Source organism: Myodes glareolus, chromosome 5 (genome assembly GCF_982192425.1).
Source record: "Myodes glareolus chromosome 5, mMyoGla1.1, whole genome shotgun sequence".
Taxonomy (NCBI): Eukaryota; Metazoa; Chordata; class Mammalia; order Rodentia; family Cricetidae; genus Myodes; species Myodes glareolus.
The window spans coordinates 34,476,204-34,492,048 of record NC_142030.1 but is presented as its reverse complement, the minus strand read 5'-3'; the positions used below and the strand labels follow the sequence as shown (position 1 = coordinate 34,492,048).

At 46.7% G+C, this 15,845-nt stretch overlaps 1 protein-coding gene across 8 annotated transcripts in view; it reads left to right on the top strand.

Annotated features, from left to right (window-relative positions):
* The first annotated feature begins 1,449 nt into the window (after positions 1–1,449).
* Wdfy4 (WDFY family member 4) overlaps positions 1,450–15,845 on the top strand; it is a 236,893-nt gene continuing 222,497 nt past the window's right edge. For 4 of the 8 annotated variants that reach the window (XM_087906246.1, XM_087906242.1, XM_087906245.1 and 1 more), the window contains exons 1-2: positions 1,450–1,595; positions 9,932–9,996. The gene's annotated coding sequence lies outside the window, so the exon portion shown is untranslated. Of the gene's footprint in view, positions 1,596–9,931; positions 9,997–15,604; positions 15,719–15,845 lie in introns of those variants that run through there. The other 4 variants (XM_087906241.1, XM_087906247.1, XM_087906244.1 and 1 more) reach the window with 4 other exon arrangements.

The window sequence follows — 15,845 nt, the reverse complement described above, 5'->3', positions numbered from 1 at the left end:
TCTCCATCCCCTCCAGCTTCTCCTGGAGTCCACGTTTTCTTCCCATGGTCACGCCATTTCTCCTTTTCTTTTGTCTTTCTGTCTCAGTTTTAATCCCTGAGATTGGAAAGTGCTGCCCGTGTACTCCTCGCTGTGGGGTCATCCACCAGAGCACAGCCAACCTACCAGGGACCTTCCCTCCGGGGAAAGCGGACTCTCACTTCCTGTAGCAGCCACCATGGACTGTCAATAGCTCAGGGAACACCATGGGAGAAGGGTAGAAAGATCGTAAGAGTCAGAGGTCATGGAGAACAGGGGTCAAACAGTGCCTTTAGGCAAGACAGGACTCTACTCCTTAGCTCACGGCAGGTGTGACTGCCTGTCTAAGACTTGCCCAAGATCAAGCCGGTCAACAGTCCGACACAGATGGGGAGGCCCACGCGAGCCGCCATTGTCTTCTGACCTCTGTTGTTTCTGTTATAACCTCAGCTTCAGGTGGATCAAGTTGTTCCCTGGAGCGATTCTTTTCTCACCCATTGCTCTTTTGGTGACGTTATTTTTGACTTTCAGGACTTTGACCATGAAGAATCCAAGTGTGTTTTCCTTCCGTGTGTCCACCTCTGGAAGGAGTCACTCTGCTCCCTAGTGGGTGGCTTCTGCGTTGGGCCTGAGTTATTTGCTGAGCACAGCTGTGAACCACTGCATAACCATCCCCCCCCACCCTCCCGGAAAAGGTGGGGTTATCAGAGCTTGTGTATTCTAAGCACATGAAGCAGCAGCGTCAAAATTAAAGACACCGCTTAGCCTCTGTAAGTGTCCCGGCTCGGCTCTTTCTCCACTAACCCACACCATCCTGTGGGTCACCTGGGCAAACATCAACCAAACGAGTGAAGACCCTGTCAGGAGAATGTGCACTTTCTCCTGGTGTGGTTCTGAACCTCACACTCCTGCCCCTGTCAGCCCTTGGCTTTGCCTCTCCTTCTCCCCGAGTGCCTAGCTTAGGGGTATTACTGACTTTTTTCTAAGCCTCTGCTTCAACCCAGTCTTCCCCTTCCAGTGGAGACTCCAAGAGCTCTGCTGGGGTCTTAGAAAGCCATTTTTCCATATTGGTACTCCACATGCCTGCTCCCATACTGTAACCATTTGGAGAAAGGAAACTATTCAACTTCAGTTCCTAGGATTTGAAATTGAGTCTCAGGGAGGTGAGGGTTAGGACTGGGAGCCACGTGGACCTAAGCCTGCTGGGCACAGATAGAATCCAGATGTGGCAGTCAGCTCTCCTTTCCCTTCGGGTCTTCAGTCTCACCTGCCTCTGCTTGACCACTGAGCACACAGTCCCACAGGGCCCTTTTGTGAAACCCAAGTTGCTCTGCCCGTCACCAGTGAAGCAGCTCTGTCATTGGCTGGGCGAGCAGGGCAGGCATCTGCAGACTTCCCACTTCTGCTTTCTCCAGGAAATGAAGAGAAACTCAGTCCAAGTGATTCATAATGAAACACTGTTGATGGCTGCCGTATGAGGCCAGGTCTTCCCTTCCCCTGAGCTGAGCCATTGGAGGCTGGGGATGGAAGGGCCCACACCATGTGACATCAGCAGACGTTGACTGCCATCCATCCAGGTATAACTTCCTGCTCTTGGACAAGATAGGTCAGCCTGTTGGGGGCTGTTTGTTGTGGTGGGTACCTCAATGCCTCCTGAAAAGCCAACTGTGGGGCACATGGGTGACCATGGGTACCTAGTCTGAGTTTGGGGTGGTAGAGGGGAGGAGAGCTGAGTGGCAGGAAGTGGGTGGCAAGGGAGGCTGCTGTGATTAGCTCTACGCAGTGACTGTGTCCCTGGTTTTGTCACTTGTGGGCTTTGCCAAGCTGACCAGGCAGCAGCTCATTCTTAACTCTCTGGGCATAGGTTAAGTCTCCTCTTTGGGGTCTGCTGGGGCGGGGTGGGAGTCTGCCACAGCTGGGGAAAACTAGGTCTGGCCTGTGCCAGGTGTCAAGACATAGAGGGGGGCACTGCCTGCAGCACTCCCCCTCCTTGTCCCTGTGACCATCCACGCTGGCCTTCAGCACAGCTGGGCAGACCCTGTCCTGCCCTTAGCTGGCCCTACCCTCGCCTGCCCCAGGATCTGGTAAGTAGAAGTTCCTTTAGGCCTCATTTCCTCACCTGAATTGTCACACCCAACCTTTGAATGGCAACTTTTCTGTAGAAACAGGAACAGTTCTCTGATTGAGGACTGATTCTCCTTCTTCAAAACCCAGCCTTCTCGGGCCTTTGTCCCAGTCTCTCTGAACTGATAACTAAGGCATTGCGTACTACCTTTCCAGGGAATATTTGCATGTCAATATAATTGTCTATGTGTCTCCATCCACTTAATTGTTCAGTGAACACTCAAAGCTGGCAAAGCGACAATTCACGGACAGAGGCCTGTGGTACTCTGTGCAGTGATGTGAAGTAGGTTGGAGGTCAGTGAGCAGGAAGGACAGGCAGGGCTCACACCTGCCGAAAGGACGCTGGAGGAGCCCAAGCCTGCACTGTGGTTTCTGAGAATTGCTCTTAGAAGCCTTTGGGCCCAACTTGGGGTGAGGTGCATGCTGGGAACTAACCAGGGTTCAAGTGCGGGAAGACCTTCCTGTCTGTCCATCCTGGATGTCTGGTATGAACTTCTATGGGCCTGGAAAAATTTTTTTAAAAAATATTTTACTATTTTGCGCAGACTGCATGCATGTCTGTACAGCACCTGCATGCAGTACACACAGAAGTCAGAAGAGAGTATTAGACCTCTTGGGATCCGAGTTACAGATGGTTGTGTGCTACCATGCCAGTGCTAGGAACCGGATCCTAGTCCTCTAGAAGAGCAGCCAGTGCTCCTGACAGCTGAGCCATTCCCCACCTCTAGGAGCATTTTCAACATTGAGTAGATGGAGGAACAGCTTAGACAAAGTCTAGAGGCCAGAGGGTTAAGAACACCTCTGAGCCCTGAGTTCTGTGTTTAAAAGCCACCACTTCTTTGAGGCCCTTTGGGCATTCATCCTTTTCCTTCAGAGGCAGCTGTTGTCCCAGGATGGGCATGACTGTCCCGTTGTTCCCTTGCTTCTATTTCTGGTTTCCCACAATCTCTGCATTGTTTAATAATGTGTGGTGTTTGAATGAGAATGCCCTCCATAGGCTCATATATTTTAATACTTGGTCCCAGTTAGTGGAACTGTTTGGGAAGGATTAGGAGGTGTGGCCTTGTTGGAGGAGGTGAGTTACTGGGGGTGGATTTTGAGGTTTCGAAAGTCTCACTCTGTTTCAGGTGTGTGTGTCTCTCTCTGCCTCCTGGCTGCATCTTAAGATGCATCCTAAGCTCTCCACTATTCCTGCTGCCATTCCTTCATTCCTTTGCTCTGACATCATGGACTGTAACCCTCTGGAACTGGAACCCCCAAATTAGCTGCTTTTTTTTATGAGTCTCCTTGGTCGTGGTGCTTTATCAGAGCAGCAGAAAAGGAACAAAGACAGTATGTGGTTTTGTTTTAAACATTCTTGAAGTTCATTAGCCTGAAGTATATTGTGTGTGTGTGTGCGCGCATGTGTGCAGGTGCACTTCCCTGAGCATGTACATATGATGGGAAGACTTTGACATCATGTGTCTTTCTCTATTGCTCTCCATCTCAATCATTAAGACAAGGTCTCCGGACCAGAGACGCCCTTTTGAATAGACTGGTTGACCAGCAAGCCCAGGAGATCTGTCTACCTCTATCTCCCAGATACAGGGTACAGATCTCTACTGCTGTGATAGCCTTTATATGGGAGCTAGGGAACTGAACTTGGGTCAGCTTGTTTACACAGCAGTCACTTTTACCCTCTGAACCATCAATCTCTTCAGCCTGAGTTAAATATTTTGAAGACTTACTTGTCTCAAAGCTGTTTTTGAAATGTGTTTGTATTGCTGCATACCTCTTTAATTTGTTAATATCTAGTTCTGTGTAGCATTCTATCCTATGAACTTTGTTCTTTGAGATTCTGCTCACAGGCATGTGACATATTTCTGTTATTTTTAACAGTGAGAAACAAAATATACTAGGTTATATGTAAGAATTGCTCTAACCTGTAGATTCTAGAAATGGAATGGACCATAGGTAAGCATACCTTTAGTCTTGGTGTGTACTTTGAAGATCATTTCCACAGCTCCCCTCACATGTAGATCTGTAGATATTCAAGACAATTCTGAAAATTTGTACAATATTTGCATGTTACCTCCATATTACCCTCCTCCTGCCCTATGTATGGCTGGATCCATAGGCCTGGAGCCTGCAGATGTACAGTGTGGCCCATTTTACCTCACCACCAGCAATGCAGCTCTGGTCCACATTCCCGCCAAGAATTGACGGTAGCAACAGTTTTACAAAGTACTTTAGCCTTTCGTTTTTCAGTCTTTTATCCAGTTGGAAATCAATTTTCCCTACTCACTGTGAAGTAGGAGTTAAAATGGTTTTTTTTTTTTTGGTTGTTCTTGTTCTTCAACTTTATCTTCTGAGATTTTGTATGTGAATGCCATGTTTATATCATTCCCATCTTCCCATCAAACCCCTTCTGGGTCTCCCTTCCCCAAATCTATGGCCTCTTTATTATTGCTACATATACATGCATTTATATATGTATATAACTATGCACACATGTATATACAACCTGCTTAGTCCATTTAATGTTGCTCATATGTGCATGTGTCCTGTACTGAGACTTGGGATCTGACATCCTAGGAGTGAGCTCATCCATGGGAGAAACTGTTCTCTTATGTTCTCTCTCAGAGCCTTTGACCACTGCTGCTCCTCTTGTAGGGTTGGAACCCTGTGGAGTTTTCTCCGTCTATATTGGCATGTCAGCTGGTGTTGCCATTTTTCTGGTCTTGTCCAGGCAACTGTATTGCTGAAATTCATGAGCGTGTTTTCCCTGTCGTGCCTGGGGGACACTATTCATTCAGCACAGGCATCCTGGCCTCTGGCTTTTACAATCTTCCCACCTCCTTCCATGACGTTCCCTAAGACTTCAGTGTAGGGATTGCATTACTGAAGCATGCATTTGTGTGGGGCACTCCGCAGTCCCTTATTCTCTCCATTGTGAGCAGGGGTGGCTTTTTTATAATGATCTCTGCTGCAAAAAGGAGCTCCCTTGATGAGGGGTAAGAACTGCACGTATCTGTGTGTGTACATAGAAGCATTTAGGATGCAGTTAGAAGTCATATTGGTTCAAGAAAATGACAGCAGTTTAGCCGTTTTTTTTAAAAATATTTATTTATTTATTATGTATACAATATTCTGTCTGTGTGTCTGCCTGCAGGCCAGAAGAGGGCACCAGATCTCATTACAGATGGTTGTGAGACACCATGTGGTTGCTGGGAATTGAACTCAGGACCTTTGGAAGAGCAGGCAATGCTCTTAACCCCTGAGCCATCTCTCTTGCCCATTTAGTTGTTTTTTATCTTTATTTAAAATTCTAGATGTGCATCTACTCGGTGTTGCAGTGTTGCGCCTGTACCCTTTTCTCCTTTTCATGGTGTGTTAAGGATGCTTTCTTTCAAGTCCATCATGACCTTCACCACATCCACATCCTGAGACCACCCCATTTTCCCCACAATTTTCTTTTTTTTCCAGATTCTCTCACGTCTACTTTCAGATCATTTATGCACGATCATTGGTTTTCTCACACGGATAGTCAAGGGTCTCAGCTGCATTTATTATGAAGGTCACCATTACGTAACAGCCCTGCAGTAAGTTAGGTCACCATCCACTCACGGCTCTGTTTATGGCTGTTTTATCCACCATTCCCAACACTACCGTTTGACTATCATTGCCAACACCAAGTAATGTTGTTCACTGGACTTTATTATAAATCTTCGTGTCTGGAAAGAATCTTGCTATTTTCTTCCTTCTTTTTCAGTACTTTGCTCTTTCATGTAGATTTCAGAATCAGCATATTGAGCTCAACAGAAAAGCAATGCTTATGTTTGAATGAAAAGAGAATTCAGGGGGAAGTCTTGTCTTTATGAAGATAACTCATCCAGTTCATGAACACAGTTTGTCTCCCTATTTAAGCAGGTATTTGAAAATATTCCAGTAAAATTTGATGCTTTATCAAATTTTAAAAAGGCATCATACATTAAAAGGAGCATACATTTTGTTCAGATTGACTTCTAAGTGGTTTTTATTTTATATCATTTTAAGGTTTGTTAAACAAGAAGTTTTGTATCATTGTTGATGAGCCTTTGTTACAATGGGGTTCTTTGGGTTCTTATCTGGAGAAGAGGTTGTGGGAAGCAAAAGAAAGAGCAAGAGAGGAGCTTAGTCCTACCTCAACTTGATATGCCCTGCTTTGTTGATAAGCATGGGAGACCTGCCTATTCTGAACAGAAGCAAAGAGGAATAGATGGTGTGTGTTGGGAGGATGGGAGGAGAGGAGGGAAGGAAAACTGTGGTCAGGATGTAAAATAAATGAAAAAAGATTAATTAAAAAGAAGAAGAAGAAAATATGAGCAAGGCTTTGGAGCTTGTGCCATCATGGAGACTGGGGTGATAGTGGCTTGCCACAAAGAGATAGGGTCAGCGATAGTGCAGGTTGGTTAGACTTTAAACCCTATTTTGAGAGTGGGGTTTTAACACATTCTAGAAAAGGCAAACGGATGACAAGCCCAGAATGTCAAGACTCCTGGGCTGCTATGCACAGAGCAGGGCTGAGGGCATAGATGCAGATTTGGGAAGTGGTGGTTCAGGGTCATGAAGGTGGAGATAGACATGGATCTGAAAACCAAGTGTTGGTACCACCCCTTCCCCAGACCTAGTTTGTATTAAGCGAACAAGGCAGTTTGGCCAACTGTGGAGGGAAGAAGAAGACGCTACCAGGTTCACTGACTACGTCATGGTGGGGCCATCTCTCATTGCACTTACAGTGAGGCCTTTGCATTTGTTATCTCCCTGCAAGTGTTTCGCACCACAAATGTCCAGATGGAATGGAATGATGTTTCCAGACAATATTGCTAAGCCTTTGAAATTTGGGCAGTCCAAATTGAGATGCACTGTGAATTTGAAAAGCATACCAAAGTTCAAGGATATTATGAATTAATATTAAAATCTGAAGTGTTTCACTAACACTTAAAAATATTGGTAGCTAATAAAATGGAACTATTTTGCACATGAGACCCCTGGAACCAAGAATCTGCAAGGTCCTAGGAGTCACCGCTCATACCAAAATCCAAGGACGTTTAAATCATTTACATAAAATGCCATAATATTGCATACAACCTATTCACACCTCCCTTATACTTTAAATGATTTAAAAATACTTAACTTATCTAATGCAATGCAAATGAGATGAAGCAGTTGTGCTGTATTGATAGGGATCAATGATCAGGAAGTCTATATGAGCCTATTTGCAGATGCAAATTTTCCCGTAATATTTTGTGTTTCAAGTATAGAACCTGAAGATGTAGAGAGTCTACTGGGAAACATATTTTCAAATGGATTTAATCTATTTACTTTTAGGGCGGCTATCGTACAATACAGGCTATATCCATAGCTTGAGCTCATGGCTGGCTTTATGTTTGTATTGATGTTTGTATTGCATAGTGTCCGTCAGAGGCAGGGTCATTTTTGTTCGGTGATTTCCATGAGGGACGTGATTCAAGAAGGATGAGAAGCCAGAGAAGTGAAAGGCTGCTTGCCCACCTAATTCTAAGAAGGGCGTATCGATGCTAAGGAGAATGGAGTAGGGCCCACAGTGACCAGGCGGAGTTCATCTAAACCTCAGGGTGAGACTAGCATCACCCTATTCTACAAAGGCTCACAGATGGTGAGTGAGCTGGGAGCTGATCCTGGTCATACCATGCCCTAGGCATTGGACACCACAACCACTAAGGCGGCAAAGGACTAGGACTCCAGAGGACCGTCACTGTGCGGCAGAACTACGATGTTTCTCTTCACCTCGGCCAAATGGTTAACTAGACCATCCCTTCAGAATTCAGTCTCACACGGTGCAAAGGAAACAGAATCACTGTGGCAAGGGTCCTCTGCCAGCAGCCCTCATAAAAATGGTGGTGACTGACACTGGGCCATGGTGGAGGCAACTCAGGTCAAGAAAGAGGGTGATTCAGGCTGATAATGTAAGAAAAATGTCAACATACCATAAGTTTATGAAAGAATGTGGGCGGTTACATAATTAAGTCAACTTATCCATCAATTATACAGCATGCTTGGATGAGAATAGAGCATGCAAAATACATTTTGTCATGTTTCCTATTCAACACAATAAGAAAACTTTCTAAATGCACATTGACTATTTTTTTTAAAATTAGAAAAACTGCCCAAATAATACTCTAATACCAGCTTTAAAATATATAAAACATCCTTGATGCTAGTCATTCCTCCTCACCCCACCTTCCACCTTCCTCTCCCATCCCTCCCTCCGCTTAAACCCCCCTCTTCTGTTGGGAAATATTATTTTCAGGGGTGTGACTTTTGTTTATACTGCATTTGTTAACGCTGTGAAGCTGTGGTACTGTGCTTGTCTAAAACACCTGATGGTCTAATAAAGAGCTGAACGGTCAATAGTGAGGCAGGAGCAAGGGTAGGTAGGGCTGGCAGGCAGTGATCATAAGTAGAAGGAGAACCGAGGAAGGGAGGAGAAAGAGAACAAGGAGAGGAGGAAATCGGGGGCCAGCCACTCAGTTGCCCAGCCAGGGAGAAAGAAGCAAAGAAAGGTATACAGAAATAGAGAAAGATAAAAGCCCAGAGGCAAAAGACAATCGGGTTAATTTAAGTTAAGAAAGGCTGACAAGAAACAAGGCAATCTAAGGCCAGGCAATCATAAATAAGAATAAGCCTTCGTGTGTGATTTAAGTGCAGTTGTGGCCCCCCCAAAACCAAAAGAGTAAAACATCTCACACAACACTCAACTACCCATCTTCCCTCCCGCACCTGCAGGGCTCTACTGTGGTCCTCTCTCCACCACCCATGGTCCCTTTCTGGTTCCTTGGGTTTCTCGAATGCTTCAAATCAAATGCCCAAATCGAAGGACCTGCCCCTGAGGTCCACATAGGAGTGAGACTGTATGATGTTTGTCTTTCTGGGTCTGGGTGACTTCGCTTAGTGTAATGTTTTCCAGCTCAATCATTTACCTGCGAATTTCAGAATTTTGTTTTTCATTACATTTGAAGCAAATTTTCTCGTGCGTAGGCACAACATCTTTGGCATCCAGTTGTCAGCTGGTGGGCTTCTAGGCTGTGTTCCCATCCTTGCTACTGTGAACAGTGCAGTAACGGACATGGATGAGCCCGTGTCTCTGTGGCAGGAAGCAGTCTTGTGTATCTGCCCGGAAGTTGTACAGCTGGGTCACGTGGTAGATCTATTCTAGTTTTTGGGGAACTTCCACACTGATTTTCACGATGGTCGCAGAAATTTGCATCCCCATCAACAGTGAATATGAGTTCCCCTCCCCCCACACCTCTGCCAGCACTTGTTGGATTTTGCTTTCTTAATATCAGCCATTCTGACTAGGGTCAGATGAAGCTCACAGTAGTTTTAATTTGTGTTTCCATGGTGTATTGTTAAGGATTGCAAACATTTAAAAATATTCCTTAGCCATTGATATTTTGTCCAAGGACCCTTTGCTCAGTTTCATAGCCCACTCTTTAGTTGTTTGTTTATCTGTCTGTCTGTCTATCTATCTACCTACATACCTACCTATCTATTTTCGTTCCTGTGCATTCTAGACACTAATCCATTGTCAGCTATGTATCTGACAAAGTTTTTCTCACGCTCTCTAGGCTGCCTTTTCAGGCAGTGAACTGTTTTAGCAGGGAAGCCTTTTAACCCCTTATAGTTCCACTTGCTGATTGCTGGTCTCATTTCCTGGTCGGTTGGGATCTTATCCAGAGTCCTCCTCTGACCTTATATCCTGAAATACACTCTCTGCTCTTTTTTCTAGAAGTGTTAGAGGTTCGGGTCTCACACTGAGACCTCTGATTCATTTGGAATTGCGCCGGGCGAGAGGTAAGGATCTGGTTTCATTTTTTCTGCTGGTTGAATTCCAGGTTTCCCCGCACCATTTGTTGAAGATGCTGTCTTTTCTCCCATGCATATTTTTGGCATCTTTGCCAGCTCCTGGTATCTGTAGTTACACAGAGCTATGTATGGGTCCTCTCTTCCATCCCATGGATCTTTGAGTTTGTTTTTATGATGTTACCATTGTTTTGCAGAACAACTTGATAACAAGGGTTTGTCCAGCAGTGCTTTTATTGCTCAGGATTGTTTGGGGGGGGATTTGAGGTCTTTTATGCTTCTATATAAACGTTAAGCTCTCATTAGAGAAAGTTCTTTGTGCTGTGGATTGTGGTTAAGGCAGAAACTCACACCTGGTTCAAGGGCTCAGTCATAAATGCATCACACACCCACTCTGCTGCTGCTAGGCTCAGGGATCATGGCAGAAAGATCGTAAGTGTCAGAGATCTGGGAGAACCAGAGCGGAACAGGGTCTTCTTGAAACAACAGAACAGCTGCACTTACTAGTTCATGGCAGCTGTGTAGGAGTCTGCACAAGATGGAGGCAGTCAACAGTTTAGTATGGTGTGTGTGTGTGTGTGTGTGTGTGTGTGTGTATGATGTCCCCAAGCTCTGACCCGAGTAGCTATGGACAGCTGATGGTTCCGGGAGGAGCAGCGTCAAGTTTCTTTAAGGGCGTGGCTCCTGATAAACCTGTCACTCTCCAGTGGCGGTCCCACACCCAGGAGCATATGGGCGACATAAACTGGACTGAAAGAGTAATAAAAACATAAAAGGACAGGCAATTGCAGTGAGATGGGGTGTGAACATAATAAAAGTACATGTATGAAATTCTCAGAGAATTAATAAAATATATTAAAATATATCTGCAAAGACATTGAGATATTCAGTAAACAATAAATGAAAAAAAGAGAGAGAGAGAAAACCGTCCTGGAGGCTGGCTGAAATGTCTGTTAGTGTCATAGTGTCGCAGAGAGCCGACATCTCTGCCCCTGGCTCCCTGGAATTGTAAATAGAATCTAGGAGAGAGGCCCCAGATGCAGCAGGTGAGGTGAGACTGATGTGACCAAGGTAGGGTCAAAGGTTTTACTGCTCTGTCCCCTGTGTCTTATGTGCCTTTTCAAAGAGGAAAAAGATAGCCTTTGGCAGCTCCAGCCAGGGATGCTTTGGAGTGTGTCCTGACTGAGCACTGGCTTCCCCTCAGGACGGGGCAGGAGTGGGGAATAAAGGTGTGTGTGTGTGGATCTGTGCCTGAGCCGCAGCCCTGAAGAAAGTGGGAAGGGCTGCCTGGGCCTGGGTAGCAATGATGAGGAGCTCCTCCATCTTCAGATGGAAGATGTCCTTCAATCAAGGGTAGTGGGTGGAGTAGGGCCTTCAGAGCCACTCCCCAGTTACCAGAATGCAGGGCTGTTCCTTTCATAGGCCAGTGGGCTGCGACACTTACTCTAGCTGAGTGTCCAGGCAGTGCAGGGCAGAGGGGAAGAGAGATCTATGCCCTTCGGAATGATTGTGCCTCTGCTCCTGGCAAGAAGGTTATCCTAATTGTGTGCCCCAAACAGGGCTTTCCCACCTAAAGAATATGTCTTTGCTCACATGATTTAACATCCCTGAATAGATTGATTTTTGATTGGCTTAATATGACTCATCCCCAAAACATGTTAATGAACTCATTGTGACATTTCGTAATTAATAGAAACCTATTTGAGGAAATATGAGCCCTAGAAAGAATTCTGTTCATGAGTCATGAGAAGTAGGGAAGAAATTGAGAGAGCCCCTGGTATCACAGGCCGTGAGGGGACCCCACACTTGAGGAACTGGGGGCTGAGGAGGTGTCTAGGGGACTGCTAAGAACAGTCTGGAAGGCTGTGCGATTTGGTGTGTGCAGTCTCTGCTTTGCAGAGGCTGAGTAAGGGCAGAGGGTCAAGATGGAAGGACGTGAACAGTCACCTTGGCCAGATCCCATTGGGGACGCAGTGGGAAACTAGGCAAGGAAGACAATGGGTCGATATTGCTTTAGGCTTGGAGCTTGGCACTGTCCCCGGAGGATATGGGAGCTGGGTAGTTATCTGACAGAAGGGGCAGTAGCGTTATGGATCCACGTGTCTAAGTCTGACAGCGTAGGGTGGAGTGGAAGGCTGTAGGCAGCCAGGCTTGCCATGGTAAGGTGGACAAAGGGCTGTGAAGCAGGGATGGGCAGTGTGGCCTCTGCCCCCAGCTGCCTGGGGACGCCCCAGAGAAAACAGGCACCCGGTCAGTCTTTCACCCGCTTGCATAGCGTTACTGGTTCCCTTGGCACTTCCCGTTTCTCATGGGTCCCACTCTCGCCCCTCTTGGACACATGGAATGCTTAGGTCTGGCTTAAGAAATATCCCTGGCACATTAACAAGTTCTGGAGAAGTCATTCTGGTTAAAGAAGCATCCAGCTCTCAGAGGAGAGGGCTATAGTCTGTGAACAGATTGAACTTCTTAGCGAAGCAGACCTGCATAGCTCCTTAGAGAGCTTCGATTCAAGCACCCGGGGTTGTAGGTAGGAGCCTGAGTTGCAGAGGTAGGGAGACTCTGCCCGAGGCTTATTTCCTTCTTACATGGCGAGAGAAGCATCTTGGGTAAGAGATGCATCAGGAAGGGTCTGTTTCTCCACAGTGAGAGAGTGGAGCTTTTCAAAAAGCAGTGTTCTCAGGCCCAGAGTCCCCTGGTGCAGAGAAGAGGAATTCTCTTACAGCATGGGAACTAGAACTCCCAGCGACTGAGGACTTGGCTCTTGTTTTGTGATGCGTCTGATGATCTCCAAGGTGGTTTGGCCCTCATTTTGCAGGGTTTCATGATCTCCGAGAATTGAGAGGTACTCAATTCTCTCTTTCTCTCTCTCTTTTAAAAGATTTACTTATTTTTATTGTTTGTGCATTGGTGCTTTTCCTGCATGCTTGTCTGTGTGAGGGTGTCAGATCCCTTGGAACTGAAGTTATAAATAGTTTGGGGCTGGCATTTGGATGCTGGGAATTGAACCCAGGTATTCTGGAAGAGCAGCCAGTGCTCTTAACTGCTGAGCCATCTTTCCAGCCCTGAGAGGTACTGAATTCTTTAAAGGTCAAGCATGTGAATTTCCAGACATGCCTTACAATTGAATCTTTTTTCCTATATTCTGAACAAGTTATATGAGATATTGAATTAGCTAAACAGAATGGTTGTGCAACCATCCAAGCTGTCTAGGAAGGTCACAGATCTTCCTAATCTAATCCAGTGACATCAGAGGTATAAAGGTGACAAACGAGGTGGCGGGAGCTGAGTCCTGAGACCTGTGTGACCTGCCCCTGCTTTCTGCCCCACACAGACCCAGCACCCTTCCAGCTGCACAGAAGCAGCTATGCCTCAGCTCAGCCTGTCCCATGATGCCTTAGGTACTGCTCTAGTGCTGCAAAGAGACACCGTGACCCAGGCAACGTATAAAAGAAAACATTTAACTGGGGCTTCCTAAAAGTTTTAGAGGGTGATGGTCCATGATGATCATGGAGGGGAGCGTGGCAGCAGGCAGGCAGGTATGGCACTGGGGCAGAAGCTGAGAGTGCCAGGGAAAGACATGCGGTACACACACATACACACACACACACACACACACACACACACACACACACACACACACACAGAGAGAGAGAGAGAGAGAGAGAGAGAGAGAGAGAGAGAGAGAGAGAGAGACTGATTACTTTTGAGATCTCAAAGCTCACTTGCAAGGACATGCCTCCTCCAACAAGACCACAGTTCATAATCTTTCCCAAACAGTTCCACCAACAGGGAAACCATTCAGACATATAAACCTATGGGGGCATTCAATTTCAAACCACCCACACACCTTCAGTTTCCCCGACACACTTCCATGTGGCTTACTTCTGCTCCTGATTCTGCAGAGCTTCTTCTATCTCCCACTGTCTTTTTGTTGTTGTTGTTGTTGTTTTGAGACAGGATTTCTCTGTCGCTTTGGAACTTGTCTTGGAACGAGCTCTTGTAGACCAGGTTGGCTTCGAACTCACAGAGATCCACCTGCCTCTGCCTCCTGAGTGCTGGGATTAAAGGCATGAGCCACCACCGCCTGGCTATCTCCCACTGTCTTACCAACTCCACATCATCCCAGACAGACAACTCCTTCTCTGGGCTCCCCATAGTTGACTCTGTTCTCCTCCCAAGGCTACTTCAGTCTTTGTACTCGAGTATCATTTTCCCTGACTCTTGTTCTTGAGGCTGTGAGCAACTGGAGAATAGGCTTGGGTCCACAGAAGCCAGCAGAAACCAACAGAAGCCAGGAGAAGCCAACAGAAGCCAGCAGCAGGTTGCTGTTAGAAACCCAGAATCTCATTGTCTTCTGAGATCACCCCAGAGGAGGTCAGCTAGGTCACCAGGACCTGTCAACTAGACATTCTCAGCCCTGTCACATGCATGAACCTCTCCAATCTTGGCTTCCTCTGCTCTGGTTTCTCTTGAGAAACAGAATATGTCCTCAAACGCTTATGCTGCCTGGATTGCCGGTTTCCTTGTCCTAGCTGCTCACTCCAATCTCACAGTGCCCATCATGGCTCTCAGAGCAGCCTTTCCAGATCCCCAGGCCGTCCATAGGTTGGGCCACAGGTACTCTCCATGTCCTCAGATAGGTACCTTTTTGCTCAACATCTGTTCAGCTGTTTCCCTGACTTCCCTGCAGCGAGTGTTGAGGTCCATGGTGTGGATTTAGATGATTGTTCTCTTTCTATGACCAATAATCCAATACAGGGCCTGGCAAGTAGAGTTTAGTCCATTGACTTAGGCTGCAAGACAGGGGCCTATGCTAGATGTTCTGGTGCCTCTGGGGTGGGTGGGGTTCCTGCTCAGATCCTGGTTGACTGTGGTGCTATCTGGGGTCAACAGCATTTGGTAAAAACTTAGCAAGTTTAGTCTGGGAAACCCTGCAATTCATCTGGCAAGAGCGTCCAAGGAGGTCTCTGTCATATTCTTTCCACGGTTGACACGGTGTCAAGCCAGGCTGCAGTGAGGAATGGGAGGGTTTGCCCTCGATCCCGATGCTTGTTAGCAGTTTGGTTTTGGGTCTATCACTTCCTCTCTGGGATCTGGGATTCTCAGTCTTCCAAGGCCCAATCACACACATGGGAGTGATGACCCTCAGCTAGTAGATTTTCTGTGTTTAGAAAACACGTGTCTCTCTGCTGGAAGATGTCGTCTATGTGTGACCAGGCTTTCTGCGGCAACCTTTCCTAAGTCTCAGTGAGGCTAAGTCACATGTCAGCTTCCATGGTGGAGGGGCGTGTGGCTGGAGCTGAACCTCTTGTCATTGAGCTGTTCCTGGCATTTGCCATAGCTTAGCGTTAGGGTCTCAGGCAGAGGAAGCACTCCTTGGCCATTTTTGCAATGTGGAAGTTGGTTCACACACCAAGCAAGATACAAAAGTAGCTCCTTCTGCAGGGTATGAAAAGTTCCTGTGTTCAGTTGCTGTTGCAAAAACCACAGAGGTGTGTGTGCTAGCCTTGAGCGCTTTATGGCCTGGGATTAGAAAAAGGAAGTCCTCAGTGTTTCAAAGTTTCTGTCGACCCAACAGGTTCCAGGCAAGGGTGACCCACTTACTTAGTTTTTAGGGGAATTCCAGAGCTTCTGGGAACAACCTGAGCTACCTCTCTCTTCTGGGACCTGTGAAGCAGACTGCAGGGCCCGGCTCTGCTGCTGTCTTCCTGAGGTACGTGTGTGGTGCTTGCCTTGGGTAGGAAGTGGGAATGCTTGTTCATGGCAGGGCTGTGGGGAAGCACCAAGGGGTTTGATGGGGGTCATCTGGGAAGTCAAGTCCTGGGGTGGCCTGGTGCTTG